The sequence below is a fragment of the Harpia harpyja genome, chromosome 20 (assembly GCF_026419915.1).
Source record: "Harpia harpyja isolate bHarHar1 chromosome 20, bHarHar1 primary haplotype, whole genome shotgun sequence".
NCBI classification, from domain to species: domain Eukaryota; kingdom Metazoa; phylum Chordata; class Aves; order Accipitriformes; family Accipitridae; genus Harpia; species Harpia harpyja.
In genome coordinates, this window is record NC_068959.1 from 12,921,645 (window position 1) to 12,937,611 (window position 15,967).

The 15,967-nt window shown below is 50.3% G+C and overlaps 1 long non-coding RNA gene across 2 annotated transcripts; it reads left to right on the forward strand.

Moving 5' to 3' along the window:
- Positions 1–503: 503 nt before the first annotated feature.
- Positions 504–10,581, forward strand: LOC128154906 (uncharacterized). 2 transcript variants are annotated; one of them, XR_008239477.1, is made up of 5 exons: positions 504–641; positions 3,797–4,023; positions 4,160–4,226; positions 7,165–7,449; positions 8,396–10,581. It is a non-coding gene; the product is annotated as an uncharacterized LOC128154906 (long non-coding RNA). The 2 variants fall into 2 exon arrangements; XR_008239478.1 differs by lacking the exon at positions 504–641 and adding an exon at positions 677–888.
- The last annotated feature ends 5,386 nt before the right edge of the window (positions 10,582–15,967 follow it).

The following is a 15,967-nucleotide window of genomic DNA, read 5'->3' on the forward strand; positions in this document are numbered from 1 at the left end:
AGCCACTGGATAAAAATCCCTTCCTTTTTCTCCCACTCATCCCTACCCTCTAGTACAAAGCACCCTGGGTGCTGTGCGTGTACCCTGTGTAGAGGTATCACCACAGATGATGCCCTGGCAATATGAAAGAAAAATCCAAGCTGCAACTATCAGATGGTGATTGCGGGCAAGTGTGTCCAAAGCTGTGTGCAGAGCTGGGACAGAGCCAGACCAGGAGCCCCAGGGCTTGGGCCCCACACACCCTGCTCGAGCTGTGTGCTCAAGAGAAAGAGAGGGAGAGGTAGGAGGACAGGTCTTCTTTGGCCCTGGCTGTTGCACTAGCTGTGCCAAGTTTTTATTACATGCACCAAGTTTACTACTAACCTGAGCTCCACATGTCTGCTTAGGAAGGGCGTATTCTCCTCTTAGAAGATTGCTCTGGGGCACTGTAAAGCACTGTAAAGTCCTTGTCATAAACAATAGCCTGCTTTCACAGGTATTTCCTCCTAGCCGTAGTCTCCTTCCAACTGCGATGACTGCAGACTGAAGGCTGGGCATGATTTCTGTTGTGCAATCAAATAAACGATGTTGCTGGCAAAGGACGCTGCCTTCGCTGAGCTGGCAGTGTGCACAGGTGTGGATACCCAGGCACACCAGCCCAGGTACACACTCATGCACATGCACTTACATGCCCAACCTTGCAGGTGTTCACCCAGGCACAATGCTGCTGCAACACTTCCAAGCCCCAGCTCTCTGACTCAGGTTCCCCAGGCGGAGCTTTCAGCGTGACAGGGCTGTGATAATTTGCCAGCAAAGCCTGGGGTCTTTCCCTGCTACAGTCACATGGAAAAGAGCCTCCAGCCCCCATGTCTCCAATGCCCTCCACGAAGTTTGGACCCTGCTATGAAGGTGAGAGCCTGGGGAGGGGGGACGGGACCACAGCACTCTGTTCCCTGCTCCATCCTTGGCAAGTTACTGAGCATCCAAACCCTCTTTGCCTTGAGTTCCTTCCCTCCCTCCACCTGCTGTAAAATGGAAGCAATGAGATTCACATCCCTGAAGAGAACTGCCAAGGGCTCAAACCAGACAGCTTTGCAAGTGACATTTTTGGTAGCGTTTCCAGATTTTCAGTGGCCAGGAACAGCAAGGGGAAGAGACACAGCAGCTTTTGAGATGCAAAATCCCCCATGTTACTTGACTGGGAATGGGCTCAATTTGTTTTTTCCACAGTGAATCTAAGAGATGGGGCTTTTCTAGTGATGTTCTTGTGAAAACAGGATGTTTTTGGTCTTTTTTTAATGATACGGCTCAGTATCCTCAGTTTAATCGGCCACCCAGCACCCCTGAGAGCCCTGGAGAAGCTGCGGTGACAGCTGTCCATCAGCAGTGGCTGGGCTCCCAGCACTCTCCTTCTCCCCTGCTTACAAACAGCCTCTCATCCAAAGGAGAGCAGATTTACATTAACAGCATGAGTGGCACCTCTTATCTCGGCAGCACCTGGAGCGATAAGGGCAGTTGCATCAGTGATTAACATTAATGTCTAAAGAAGTAGAGCAGCTTCCTGGAGAGGCTGAGAAATGCTTCCTTGTGTCTACTGGAGGAGCCAGCGCTGGCAGCAGGTTCCTGCTTCCCGCATCCTGGCTGTGTCAGGCTGGGCAGTGGCGCTGAGGCTGCGACAATGTCCGGGGCATAGCCACATCCTCCAATTTTAGACATGCAATGGAAATTCACTTTCTCAAACCCTCCTGATCAAGACACAGATGTTTCTCCAGACATGGAGTTGTTTCTCTAGAGGGGAGTTCAGAGCCCTTGGGGGGAGCCTGTCTTTTCCCATGGCTATAGAAGAGGTCCAGGGGGACAAGTCTAATGTAGGCATCCCCAGCGGGTGTCTAGGGAGTAAATGGTTCAAAGAGCCTGCCCATTCTGCCGCAGGCATAACAACCTTTGCGTTACACACCCCATGCTAGGTGCTTTCCTGAGCACTCAACAACCATTTGCCCAGACAAATTAGCAGCTGAAACATGCAGGTAATTGTACCTACAAACTGGGAGACGGCCACTTTGGAAAGATAGACACGAGGAGAATCATCTCACCTCGCTCAGGTGATGCAGAAGTAAATGGGAATGGTAGCATCCTGTGGCACTGATGAAGAGAGAGGATGGGAGCTTCATCCCGACTGAGACAGGTGCCAAAAGCAGAGAGGATAACTCATGGCTGGACATACCCAGGGGGTCCCAGCTCATTGCACACCCCAGGCTGGCTGCAGGTAGGGAGAAAGGGAAAGTTGTGCCATTACCCCACCATCCGCACTGCTCTACCAGTAACAGCCGCATCCTGGTTCCTATAGGGACCAATGCCACTCCAAAGGGAGAAGCTGTCAGCTCTCATGGAGGGAAGGAAAAGGAGGAAGGACAGAGATGAAATGAGCTGAAGAGGAAAATTACTCTGGGCAAAATTCTTGCAGTGTCCAGGATACTCACAAGTAGCAGCAGTAGCTGCTGGTCTCTGTGATCTCCTACAAAATAGTGAAGTCAGCCTGGTGATTGGGAAATCTTTCTGCAATTGCCATTTTGCTATTGAACTAGCTGTACTTTTTGCCCTTTATTCATCCTTGCCTGGAAAGGAATCGGATGGAGTCAATTTGCTCCACTTTGTGTCTGATCCTGTTCTGCCTTTTAATCAGAAAGTCTGTCAGGGAGGGGAGGCAGATCAAAGCACCTCCATTTTACTCATCACTGCAAGCCCAGGGCCCCGTGCTGCCCCGCCAAGGCTCTTTAGTGACAAATAATGCTGCCCTCGGTCATTGCCCAGGAAATGACGATCCGCCCCACTCGCCTGGTGATGCTCCCTCCTAGTTACAAGTGGGGTGCTCTGCTTCTTGACGTGCCATTAGTCACTTAGAGGCTCACATCTCACTAGCTCTTAGGAGACCTCACTGGGGAAAACAGCTCCATAGTTCTTCCAGCTCCATGCAGGAATGATGACTCTGGCTGAAAAACAGTTTTGCAGGTTCTTTTAAAGAAGGCAGTTCCCTGCCCTGGCTTGAAGGGTCAGGCGTTGCTGCTTCCCCAGGGATTGCTTAGCAAAGAGGAAAGTAGTGTTGCCAGACTGTGATGTGGGTTTGTCATGACAGCCACGGGCCAGTTCCTGGTTAGATACAGTGTGTTAAGGGAAGAGTAACCCACCTAGGAAAACCATCGATGTGACAGTAAGTTGGAAAAATAAAGGTCAGGGAGAATCAGGGAAGACCAGAGCTCTGCTGGTCTAGCAGAGCCAGAGCAGCTCCTGAGGAGGGGACACGCACTGGCTGGCCACCCGAGACATCCCAGCCATTAGCTAATGAACTGGCTCAGCTGCTGGCGATTACAATTTGAACAGTCCAAGCACGGAAGCCTGTGCCAGCGGGACTGAGGAAAGTGAGGAGGGGGCAGGAGGGGAGGGGGCGGACATGGACACACATGGCAGCCTGGGGAGCGCTGGGCTCCGTGCTGCCTTCTTGGCAGCCGCCATCTGGCTGGCTAATTAGTGCACGTTATAATGTCCTTTGAGAGTTTGAAGTACTTGTTAGTAATAATAATAACAACAATGATAATAGTCAAGATTAAAAATAATTAAGGAAGCAAACCGTAGAGGAGATTGAATGCTCAACTGCACAGATAACCGAGGGGACTGCCCCAGGGTCCTTCCCTGGGGACAAGGCCAATGTTACAAGGTGACAGTCATAGTCCACCTGAGCGGGACAAGGATTTGGAGAGATTTCAGAAGCGCCACCAAACCTTCTATCTCTGATACATTGGTATTGCCTCCTCCTTCGCAGGCTGTTTGCCCAAGAATACCTCAATTTCAATGAAAAGACAGCAGAGGATTGTTGACAAGACTCCTGACCATGGGGACCTTATTACCAGAGCTGGAGAAACCAGTGAGCACCTCGGCACGGGCAGCTCTGCTTGCTCCGAATGTGGCAATCAGTAGGTGACAGCTTGCTGCGATCTGTGGGGGTGGCAGACATGTCACGCTGGCACAAAGTGGAGGATATCAGAAGAGGTGAATGATAGCCCAAATAATCTGCAGCTGGTATCAAATTGAGCTGTGGAGGCAAATGATGTTTCACAGAGGGCTTAAGGCAGAGGCTGGTGTTGTGAGCACAGCTAAATGATGGGGTTTCTGATTTTTTTTCTAGTGATAATACGCGTCTCAGAAACTTGGAGAGAAACTCTTTTCCTTGGTGCTGTCATCACTGAAAAAAGGTGAGGAAGAGAAATTGTTTTTCAATGCACCCCTAACAGCCTGTAGTCCCAGTTTCTAGCAGCCGTCAGAGATGCGGCACAGGGATGGTGAGGGCAGGGCCTCAGCTCAGGCGAGCAGGAGGTGGCATGGTGTTATCATGATGGGCAAAATAGGAGCAGAGAGAGCTTTGTGTCCCAATGTTTGGCAGCAAGGAAAGCCTCTAAGATTCTTGGCTTTCAGGAAATTAGGAAAAGGCTCAAAGCAGGGCGGGAAGGTGGTATAGATAAATGGCAAGGCAGGGAGAGGAACTGAAATGAGCTTCATTTGCTTGGTCTAAAAAAACCTGAGACATGGAGGAGGCGAGCTTAAGAGCATGAGCATGAAGCTGGGCTCTGGTTCCAGCTGCACTGGAGCAGCTCTGGTCACTTGCTGCCCTTGGCCTCGATGGCAAAATCCTGCAGTTTTGTCAGGTCTTGCAGTTTTGGGGCTCTTTAGTGGGTGCCCCAGCTCCTGGGAATCACTAAAGTGGGTGAAGATAGCTGTTGCATCTTTAAAAAAAAGTATACAGCCCACATAGTTATGGAAAAAAGTACAGAAAAGGTGCTTTTTTAAGCCTAAAGGCTGAGAAAAGAGAGTCCAACAAGAAGAAAATATTTTCTTATTTTTCTTTCTTTAGTGACTGAGAAGTGTGTTTCAGCAGGTACAATTGTGGTTTCTTTAGAAAGCAGAGACAAGATTAAAAGTATTGTAAAATACATGCCAAACCAGACAGCAGCTGAGACTCACAAAGCAGGTAATGGATAACAGACACTAAAGTTCAATAAAGCAAAGGAGAAATAACAGTGGTGAATGCTGACATCTCAAAGTTGTTTCCATTTCAAACCATCCTTGCCAAGGAATCTGTTCGTCACTTTTCTATGTTACGCTAATTTTTTTTTTTTTAAAGAAAAGAACTTCCAAGAAATGCTGGCCCTCTCTTCCAAATCAATATTTACTCTAAATGCAAGAGTTGGCAGTGCCAAGTGTCCCCTGCCACCACTGCTCTGCCCTGCGAGCCAGTGGGCAGCGTGTGGGGGACGGGGCTGCTCCGCTTGGCGTGTGTGCTGGTGGGAGAGCACTTGGGCACAGAATATTTACTGTGGGTATTTGAGTCTGGAGGGTAGTTATTCTGAGACGAGGTAGTATGCCAAAAATAAACGAAAAAGCCAAAATCGAGGCAGGGAAAAGTTGACCCGGTTGCGGTGATGTGCCGAGGGGAGCGTGGGCTCACCAGCCACTGGATGGCATTGTTGTTTCACACGGATAAAAGCTGTCGAGGCTGCCCTAGCCCCTGGCCTGGAGCCGCTGCAGGAGGCTGGGCACCAATTTTGAGGAGAGGCCGTGGCTGCTCTAACCATGATGTGAAGGCAGCCGTGGCCTGAGCCGCACCGCGCACTGGCAGATCTGCCACTGCAGGGTTGAGGGCGTTGGGAAGAGCCCGGTCTGTGCCGTGCTCAGCTGTCCCCGTGTGTGCCACCGCTGCGGCCGGGCTGGTTTCAGCTCCCTGTCCGCAGAGACAGGCTGGGGGATGAGTACAGTCCGCGGCACTGAGCGGGGGATGCCCTTCGGTGGGGCAGCCGCGGGTGACAGAGGGTGCAACCTTCCCGTGTGCCCTTTGCCATCCCGGTGCAGACCAAAGGGAGGTAACGCCACTGCTGAATTACGCTCGGTGTGGTGCGTTTGGGAAGAGGGAGGACTTGAGATCTGGGAGGTGAGCAGCCGTGGCTTAGGTCAGTCAAAGGTTAGGGGCTGGTGGCATTCACATGAGATGTTGCAGACACGCCGGAGCCCTCTGTGTTTGCTCAGGTCCCGTGCTCACCTCACACCATGCTTCCTTCCACCCCTACCTGTCCAGGCCACCGTGCCTCGAAAGCAATGGGGGGGTCATTCCTCCCTGTGGTCCACTCACGGGAAGGGAACGTCTCACCCTTTGCCGTGGGGAAGAGGCACCTCAGCCAGTGCGGAGGGAAGAGCCCAGTGGGTAGGAAGGTCCCTGCGGCGGGTGGGAGGGTCCCTGCAGCAGCAGTTGCAGCAGACGATGCCGAGCAGGTAACATTTAAAGGAAAGGACACTTGCTCCTCTGGCTGCATTGCAGAGAACGGAGGCACGCAGCTTGCACCTTCATGTGCAGATTGGGAGAAATGAATATTTGCAAAGAAAATGTTAGACTGGAGGTCTTGATGCTTTGTTGGTGAGGTGAGCTCCTAAGAGTGCTTCCTTGGAGCGTGTGGGCAGGCCTGCTACTAATACTGCTTTCTAACTACCTGCATAAGCATCTCCCCCCTCTCCAGCCAAGACATATACCTGTTTATACGCTCTTACAGCTGTCAAGATCTATGCAAGCACTGCTGAAGGAAACAGGAATATTAGTGCATATTAAAGCATTAGCTTCAGGAGGAGCCCCTGGGAGTGCCTGTGCGTTTATGTGAGCAGGGAAGGACTGTTCCCTGCTTCTTTCCACAGAAGGAGTAGAAAGCACCAGCTGAAACAGGCGTGTGGTACACTCCAGATATGCAAAAGGGTGCTTCACACAAGGGGTAATTAATGCAGACACCCAGATGCCAAAAATGTGTTCGTAATGTGGTGGGAGGAATTAATGGAAGAACAATTAATTGAGGCAGCGGTGTCCTCTCTGGCTGAGGGACTTCTTTAACCACAGGTCACTGGAGTCTTGGAGAGTGTCCCGGGGACACAGTATGCTTGCCTGAGCCTACATGCTCAACTCCCTCTTAACCTCTTCCTTAGGTATCCACTAGAGCCACTACTGAGGTAAGGTATGGGATTAGATGGACCACTTCTATTCCCCAAGCACTACAATAACTGGGCTGAATACTGCTGGGACGCTTTAGACTGCTGTGGCTAGACCACAGGCAGCCATTTCTTTCTTTTCTTCTATTTTTTCTCTTTTTTTCACCCTAGAAACTGTGTTCATGCAAATAACTCAGTGTGTGTGGCCTCAAAGAGGAAGCACAGCAGCTGCTGCTGGTGAACGGTGATTTCATCTTGCAGAGCCCTTCCACTCCTGTGCCTGGCGTGGCCTACTGTGCCCATTATTTGGCTTAAAATATCTGCTGTGTTCGGGAAGCTGCATAATGAATTTCCCTTCAAGGCTGTAAGAATGTTGCAGTGTATTTTGCCAAAACCAGTGTGGAAACTGCAGAAAGGAGAAGTGAAAATGGCTGAAGATTGAACGTGGCACAACAGGTGAGTTAAATTTGGGCGGGGAATTTCTAGTATTTGTTTCTTGGAAGTGAAAATACTTAATTGTATTCTGCATTTATTAGAGCTTGAGCTAGTTCTGCAAATCCCAGCCGTGGCTTTCAGTCCTAGCCATGGAGGAGGGCTAGCCATGTGTCCGTCTTGTCAAAGCCCAGCCGGAACATATGGGTATCACAGCTCTGAGATGGGCAGCTCTAGTTTAACTTTTGTTCCGCTGAGCTGCTGCAGATCACTGAGTGTCATCCTGGAAAAAACCGTTCTGGGAAGTGCCAGCCATCGTGGCTGCCGGGGCGCAGGAGGCTGGCCACGGGCTCACGTACTTACTGCACTTGGGCAAACATTGGCTGTAACTGTGTGCTAATCAAGCATGTGATTGCCAGAAAGGGTTTGCAAACCACCTGCAGGCTCCAGTCTGTTCTCTCTTTGAACAGCTCTGAACAAAGAAGTCTCCTTTTTTCTTTTGTTTTTGAAGATTTTTGTTGGGGAATTAATGGCCAGAAATAATGTTGCTTCACTAAGCAAGTAAAGGACTTGGAAATAGGTTTTCCATCTCCAAGAGGGGCCTTGATTTTCCTTCCTGGGTAGTCGAGGGCACCCCAGAGCAGTGCAAGGCTGCTGGCTCTCCTCTCCGTTGGGACCAGCCTCCCGCTTGCTGAATGGCCTTGACTCCAGCGGGCTCCCGTCTCAGTGCTGACCTGAGCCGACCTGGCTGTGTTTCTGAGGCTGTGCAGCACAGCGTCAGCATGCGATGCCCCAAACACCACTCCTACTGTTCACGCAGCTCCAGCAGCCCCAGGAAAACTCAGTGGCAAAAGCCACAGCGGCAGCCTGAGGTTTCCAGCATGGAGAAGAGGATGAAGGCTCCCCAAAGGCCAAGGGGTGGGAAGGAAAAAGTCACTCTCCAGGTTTATTTTTGTTTGTATTTTAATAGTAGGGCTGCTCACAAGTGGAATCGTCTACATGCTGCCATGGAAACACTAGCCTTGGTCCCCAGCACAGTTCGAAGCCATCTGCAAGGGAACAATTGTTGGCCTGTTTGTATAAAATCATCCGGGGTGGTGCCGGGTGGCGTGCGGCTGGCCAAGGGGAAGCCACACTGAGACACGACAGGACGTGCTTGTCACACTGAATAATGGGATGTTCAAATGCCCGCAGACAGGATCCACAACGTCCTGTCTGGAGAAGAGCTGATGTGCAAAACCAGTGTGAATCAAATTGGTTTGAATGAGTTGGAGTGAGCGTTTGATTCCCAGGGGCTCCAGCACTTTGCGTGCGATGGTTATGGGCGTTCACGCTGCCAGCTTTTCGGTTTGGGTGAACACGGGGACCTCCATGCAAGCAGAGGTCTGTGTGTGCAAAGAAAAGCCTTCTGAGAGGCAACAGCGTGGGAGCCCCCAGCAGGCTGCTGCTCCTGTGGAGCTGAATTTCAATTGCTCCGGGGTGGGAAAGGGAGCCAGGTTAACTTTCTGCATATGAACAGCTCGACTGAACACACCAGGCTTATGAAGCTCTTGGCATGAAGCATGCGCAGAAGACTGACCATCAGCCAGCATTTGCCAAAACTGCTGGGGAAGCAGCTCCTGTCTTTACTCAACCATGCATTGGGCTTCAAATCTGTGAAGAGCAGGTTGTGTTCCCAGGCAGTTGCCCTACCCGAAAAGAGATGGACATGAAAAAGAAAAGTACATGAGAAATGGCAGAGAATAACCTGATCCACACTAACTTCCTCCCTTGCTTTGGCAGGACTGCTAAGCCCAGGATTGCTCTGCTGGTTTATGTCCTAAATGTGCTGGGTACGCGCTCTGATGTCATGAGTGTGTGTCGCTGAGCTCTCACGCTGATGCCACAAGGAAACCCAGCAGAGAGCCCTGCCAGAGGAAGGTGTCCTTTCTCTGCTAGGAATGGGCAAGGGTGCAACCTGCTGGCTGCCAGCGGAGGCCAGCTCTGCCCTCCACCCTTCAGAGGTCCTTCAGCGCCAAGAATTTGTTTCTTCTTACTTGCGATCCACCCTGAAGGCCAGCACAGGCAACGCAGAGGCTCAGGACTTTGCCTGAAGAGTCCACGGAGGAGCTGATTTCTCTTTGTTGGCAGAAAGAGGAGCTCAAACAGCCTCGTAGCGCGTGTGCGTTGAACCTGCCGAGCTGAGCTTGCACGCCCGCAGTCCTTCCCCCACCACCCCAGCAGCCGAGCGCAGCCCTGCCTGAGCCCTGCCTGAGCCCTGCCCGACACAGCTGGCAGTCGTTCATTCGAGCTAGCTTGTAAATCCTCTTCATTTCTGCTTGTCCCCTGCTTTGAGCTCATTTTCCTCTGAGATCCCCATGACTGCACTTTACGTTTGTGAACGTTCAGGGGAAAAGATTTTGAAGCTTCTAGGCTGAGATGCCAGAATAGACTCGCTTTCTGGGAGAATTTGCTGTGGTTAACCTGACTACAAACATCTCATTCAGCCAAGCAAAGAGGAGAAAAATTACTTGGCTTTAATCTAGTTCATCTTCAAAAATACTTAATAAAAGAGGGAAAATAAATTCAGGGGGGCTCGTGGGCATCCTGAGAGCAGAAAAAGAGGTAAAATTAATCCTATCAATAATCCATGATGAATGATTCACTCAGCTCTTTTATTCATGGTTGCATATAGTTATCCTTATTCACGCGGAGATGCAGTACTCATGGAAATATATACAGACTCATATGCATATAAATTACGAAGCCCAGCGAGGGCTCCTACGCAGCCAGGGTTACAGCTCAGCGTAGCTCGCACATCGTACACGGCTGCACGGACCTCACTCCTGCTGGGCTGAGCACAGGTCGCTGAGCAGCCGCCGGGCTCTTTGGAGCTTCAGGAGGTTTCTGCACAGCCACGTGCCAGGGCTTGGCTCCTTGCTGCTTGCATTTTCCCAGCAAGTTCATCCATGTGCTCTAGCAGGGATGAGGAAGGGAAGGGGTCTGTGTCACCCTCCCTTCTGGCAGGGGTCACTTATGGGAAGAAGGGCTATAAAGCCAGCATGGCCCAGTGTCCAGCACGCTCCACGCTGCCTGGTGGGAGAGGTGACGCCAGTGTCCCCAGCCCTCAGCTGCCTCCACACAGCTCCCCTGCACTGAGGCTTCCCTCTCTTTTGCCAGTTTTTCTCTGGTTTCAGTGGTGTGGTCCCAACCCCCCGGCAGCAGCAGCCAGTGCCTCCTGCAGCGCAGAAAGACAAACAGCCGACCTCCCCAGGGTGCTGTGAGCTGAGAAGCTGGCTCCTTGCAGCACTGGGGGGGGGAGGAATGGCAGGAGGCAGGAGATGTATTTCTGCTTTCCAAGCAGCTTTTTCTTCCAAAACTTCTTTGCAGGAGAAAAGAACCAAGTGGAAAATTTTCATTAGAAATAGGATTTTTAAAAAAACAGTTAAAAGAAAATGATGAAATTTCTGTCACAATTCTGTGGCCTGCAGAGAGAGGATTGAGGTGGCCCAGCACTCCGAGACCCTCTCCCAGGAGGAGTCAGAGGAAACGTCAGACGATGCTGAAGAGCAGAGATCATAACCCCGTCAAACACCAGTCTGGCTCGAGGAGCACCGTGGCTTTGCGCGCTTGAGAGGAAAACCCAAAACGTACACAGAGCCAGCAGCCATGCCAGCCTGCGAGGACAAGCGCGCGGGGACAGATGTTACTGGAGGGAGGAGAAGAGGCAGCCTAGGAGGACGCAGCCCCAGCACAGGCACTGCCTCCTGTCCTCCCCAGCAGAGCTACAGCAGCACCAGCACTTCTCCAGGTACCCACGTCTGCTCAGGCTGAGGTTGCTTTATTATCAACTGTCATTTCGCCCTCCATCATCCTTGCATTTCTTATGGATTGTTTAGTAGTTGCCAGCTCACGGACTGCGAATGGGGAATTTGTCTCCAAAAAAATTGTCTCCCGTAAAAAAGAAAGACAAACTTGTCCCCTGATGTCAGACTTATTAAATATTCCACCTTGCTGACTGGAACCAGGAGAGGGGTAGGTGGTTTTACATATGTCTGGCCATTTAAAAGTTAGGGCTGTTGATGGAGAAAGAGGTTTTTGTAAAAGCCAGCTCAAAGCCACCCATCGTGGAGGAGCTGCCCTGCTCTCTGGCGGGGAGGCCTTGTCCCGCAGGCAGCAGGCAGCTGCCTGGCCCTGCTCCAGCTCTAACTCTCTGGCTGGTGCTGACATGGGTGCCCCTTGCTTTGGTTTCTTCTTTGGTCTCGAGATAGTAAATACCTCAAAGGGTGACTCTGGGAGGATGTTTCAATGCTTGCAAAATAATTTTGCAACCCTCAGATGAAACCTGAAATAACGATGTCTGTGTTATGAACAGCGATAGTTACACTGTTAAAAATGAATGCAAATGTTCTCCTTTAAAGCTAAAAGTCAGACCTGCCTTAAACTAGATTTTAGATTCATATATCCAGGTAGTGTTATAAATAAAGTATGGTGAATAAATCAAGGTGCTCTGGAAACAGTGAGATTTCATAACATAGATGCCAGATTTTGATTATTTAAAGGCCTGTCTGTTTAGGTATCACTAGTGTGACCCTCTTCCTTTTGATCGCTTCAGTTTTGAACTGCTTCCCACCTTAGCTAGGCTCAGCACTTTTTTCATGAGTGTGGGAACCTGGATGGATGGCAATGCTGCAGCATCCAGAGCGCTCCCTGGACCAAATAATGAATAATGTAACGAAAGGAGGTGGTGGCAACAGTGAGATATAATTTTAAGTAAGGATGAGCACCATATCAGCTGATGCTGTAAATCAGATGTAGACCAGAATTTTCCTCCTGCCTCACCTCTTCACAATGGTTTCCCTTGCAAAATGGTGTGGGATGCAAACCACTGAGAAATCCGAGTTGTTCAGTTACTGCATCTGTACTTTTCACCTTAGGTCTGGGTACCAATAGATGCCATGGCCCAGGCAGAGTGCTTACTTCAGAGGTTAACCTCCCAGTGAGAGCGGGGAAGTTTGCATTTAAAATGGAACAGACAGAAAGAAGTAGTTCTTCCCCAGCAGAGTGGGAGGACTGCATGATCTAATGGCAGGTATAACCCTAAGAAACTTAATTTATTTAGGCTCTCTTTTTAATAAAATCCATCCCACACAACTGGGCAAAGGAGACCATGCTGTGTTCAAAGGGAACATGCCGTGCACACCAAAAAGCCTCTCTGTTAAGTTGGTTTTATCTCCCTCTCTCTGTCTTATATCTGTGCCTGAAAGCGCAGTCAGTGATCTAAAGCAGCGACGGAGTTACTACTGCAGAAGCGAAGGCAGCGAATTCCACTGCATAGTGACTGTGATTCAATCCTGATGAATCACTCAGCCACTTTTTTTCTCAACTAGATCTTTGGCTTTATTATTGTTACAGAAGGAAAAAAGGAGGAGGGGGAAAAAAGAAGAAAAAGCCACTGCCTTATCTCCCTCTCTAATCCTCTCCAATCTTTCTTTTTAAAAATTTAATTAAATTTTTGTAGGCATCCCATTCAGGCTGAATAAACTCTTTGATAATCCTGGAGGGGAATCTGCATTAAAAGGAGGTGTGATGTAGTATGACCAAAACTGATGACAGCATTAGGGTTCAGCATGACCTGTTCTCAGGGTTCAGAAACACCCAGCGATGGAAGGGTCTTGTATGCTGCCTCCTCCATGCATCAAAATCCATTCCCCACTTCATGGTTTGCACCTGGTAAAGCAAAGAGAGTGCCAGGATCCTGAGACCAGGACTGCAGAGGAGCAGCAGCAGGCAGCCTCGCTCTGCTCAGGCACTGCTCACATTCAGGTATCTTTACACAAGGGGATCTGTTTTGGTCAGACTTCCACGGATGACTCCCTTGGCTCTCCATCCACCTGGGCCACTCTGCAGACAGCAAAACACTTTGCTGCTGTAGGTTCTGCCTGGATGGAGAGATGGCTCCGTATACATCTGGTACGCGTGGTGTCGAATATTACTCTCCTGCAAATATCGGCGATACAGGCACACCAAAGGGTCAGGAGGTGAGGAATTGGGTGGCAGAGACAGCGCAACCAGGACCCACTGCTCGTGCAATGGGTGGGCGCAGGCTGGGATCACTGCCCCGTCCTCCGGCAGGACATAACCCAACTCCTACCAGCACAGCGTGCTTTAGCCCTGGCTCTAACCACTGGGGCTGGGGAGATGGGGGCCTAAGATGTCAAGACCCTCCTCCAACTGCAACTTTTGAATCTGCCTTCTAGCATTCAGGTTTTCAAAGTGCATTTCCCTAAGACTGCAGTGAGCACAGCAAGGCTGGGACAGGAGTTTGCTGCAGTGCCAGCAGGAAGGGGACGGCTCGGTTCTCTTCTCCATCACTCTCCAACTTGATGGATGCAGGTGAGCAGCTTTGATCCTGACCCACCGTGCTGCTGGTCTTCGATCCAGTGAAGCATTTAAACACCTGCTACGAAAGCGCATAAACCCGTTTGACTTCAGTTTGTCTGCTCATGTGCAAACTGCAGCATGTGCTTGGCTTAGGGGTCCGCACTCTGATGTTTTCCCTTTTATGCTGTTAGGCTCATTAGTGGTAGCTGCTGGAGATCCTGACTCAGAACAGCAGCAAAGGCAAGTGAGCAGCTGCTCTGAGGACTCAGATCTTGTCAGGAAGAGCTACAACTGCTTGCTCCATGAACAGACATCAAGCCACATATATATATAAATTCAGTATTAAAGCTAGAGGCTATAATAATGAGTTGTCCAGAAAGCTCACGTTCGTACTACAGAGAAGAAAATGAAGCCAAACCAAAATTGTTTCAGGAATGCTTTAACTTCCAGTTTTAAAATGACCCACCTCAGCTCCACCCAGACCAGCCTCATCCACTTTGTCCTCAGTGGTGCAAGCCTGAGAAAATCCAAACTATGACAAGGTGTTTCTTCACGGATTTGATCCCAGTTTTACTTTTCTTAATGTTATTCTTTATCTGTCTTTCAGTTACTATAGTGATGAACAAATGCATGCAACAAACACGAGGCCTGGCAGCCTGGGAAGGCGTGTTTGCCTGCAATGGCTGAAAATACCGCCAAATTTTTTGAGAAATCAGTTGAAAGATCTTTGCCAAAACCCCTCAGATCTTTAAAAAATGGGTCCTATCAAACAAGTTGATAATAAATTGTGTTTAATAGACATTTATTTTTTGAAACGTTGTGTATCTTGTCAGCAAGAAACATACATTGCAATTTGTTGGGTGCTCTGGTTTCTCCTGCATCTACACACCATCAAAGACGTCCCTTTTCCAGGTGCAAGGACCTAAACTGGGATTAAAGGGCATGAAATGGATAGCTACAAACCAAATTTCTTCTCTGAACTTGTGTGTACTTTGGATCACCCTGTTCCAGTGCAGTTCTGCTCTGAGAAACGACAGCCTGAAGAGCTCGCAGTGACGTCCCTCAGGGTCACCCACAAAGCCTAAGAGGTATTGTATGAGTGCAGCAGTGTGCCTGAATCCATGCCATGGATCTCACTCAACAAACTCAGTCTCTTGGAGTCAAATCTGCTGACATTTGTAGCCAGAAGTTACATGAAGACGGAGAGGCCAAGCTGAAGGGCCTTGCCCTGTGGATTGAGTTTCAGCGTGGGCATGGAGCCCACATAGTTACACAGAGGGAACAGAGGAGCCTAGTCTCATGCAGACCTGGAGGTACTGGCGATGGAGGGAATCCAGCTAGACCCTGGAGCTGCAGCCGAAGCTGAGCGCTGGTAGTTAGAAAAATATCACTTCATTTCCAAAAGCAGGTCTAGTCAGAAATCCTCCCTGCAGCTGTCAGTACCGAGCCTCATGTTTACATGAAATGTTTACAGGCACTTTCCAAAGGAGAAATTGCACAAACGCACTGTAGCTTTGAACCCCCAAAATACAAAATGCAGTTCCAGATGTGGAAGGTTAGCATACCTGAAGATGGAGCTGCTCAGATCCTGCTTTCATCCTCAGTCCAATATTGCAATAGTTATTTTAAAACTTCAGATGATGAGCTGGTTGTGGTGCCCACCTCTGCCAAGAGCGAGGTTTGTTAAGGGTCACAGGGTCAGATTTTCAGCTGCCAAAGCTCTAATGATGTCAAAGGAACCGGGCTGACACTGCAAGTGAAAAATGCGCTTGCGGTGTGGCTCCACTTCCCTTCTGCTATTTTCGCACACAAACAGACAAACGCACAAATCTCCGAAGTTGGCTTTCAAAGCCGAGAGGGAGAGAAGCCTTTGCCAGGATCAAGGGGGATTTGCCCTCCCCAAAGCGCTCAGATAAAAACTTGGAGGACGGGGGTCGGAGAGAGCGCTCCGGGAGCCGGCTGAGGGATGAGGCTGCCGGGGGGGGGGCAGAGCCACCCCCCCGGGCAGGGCAGGGCAGGGCAGAGGCGCAGCCCCCCCCGGCCTGGCCCGGGCGCATCGCGGCGGGACCGACTCAACTTTTCTCGGCTCGGGGCTGGCAAGGGAGAGCCGGCAGGAGCGGGGGGGTGGTGGTGCGGGGCCGGGCGGCCCCTCTGCTCCCGGGGCGGGGCGGCAGCGGGG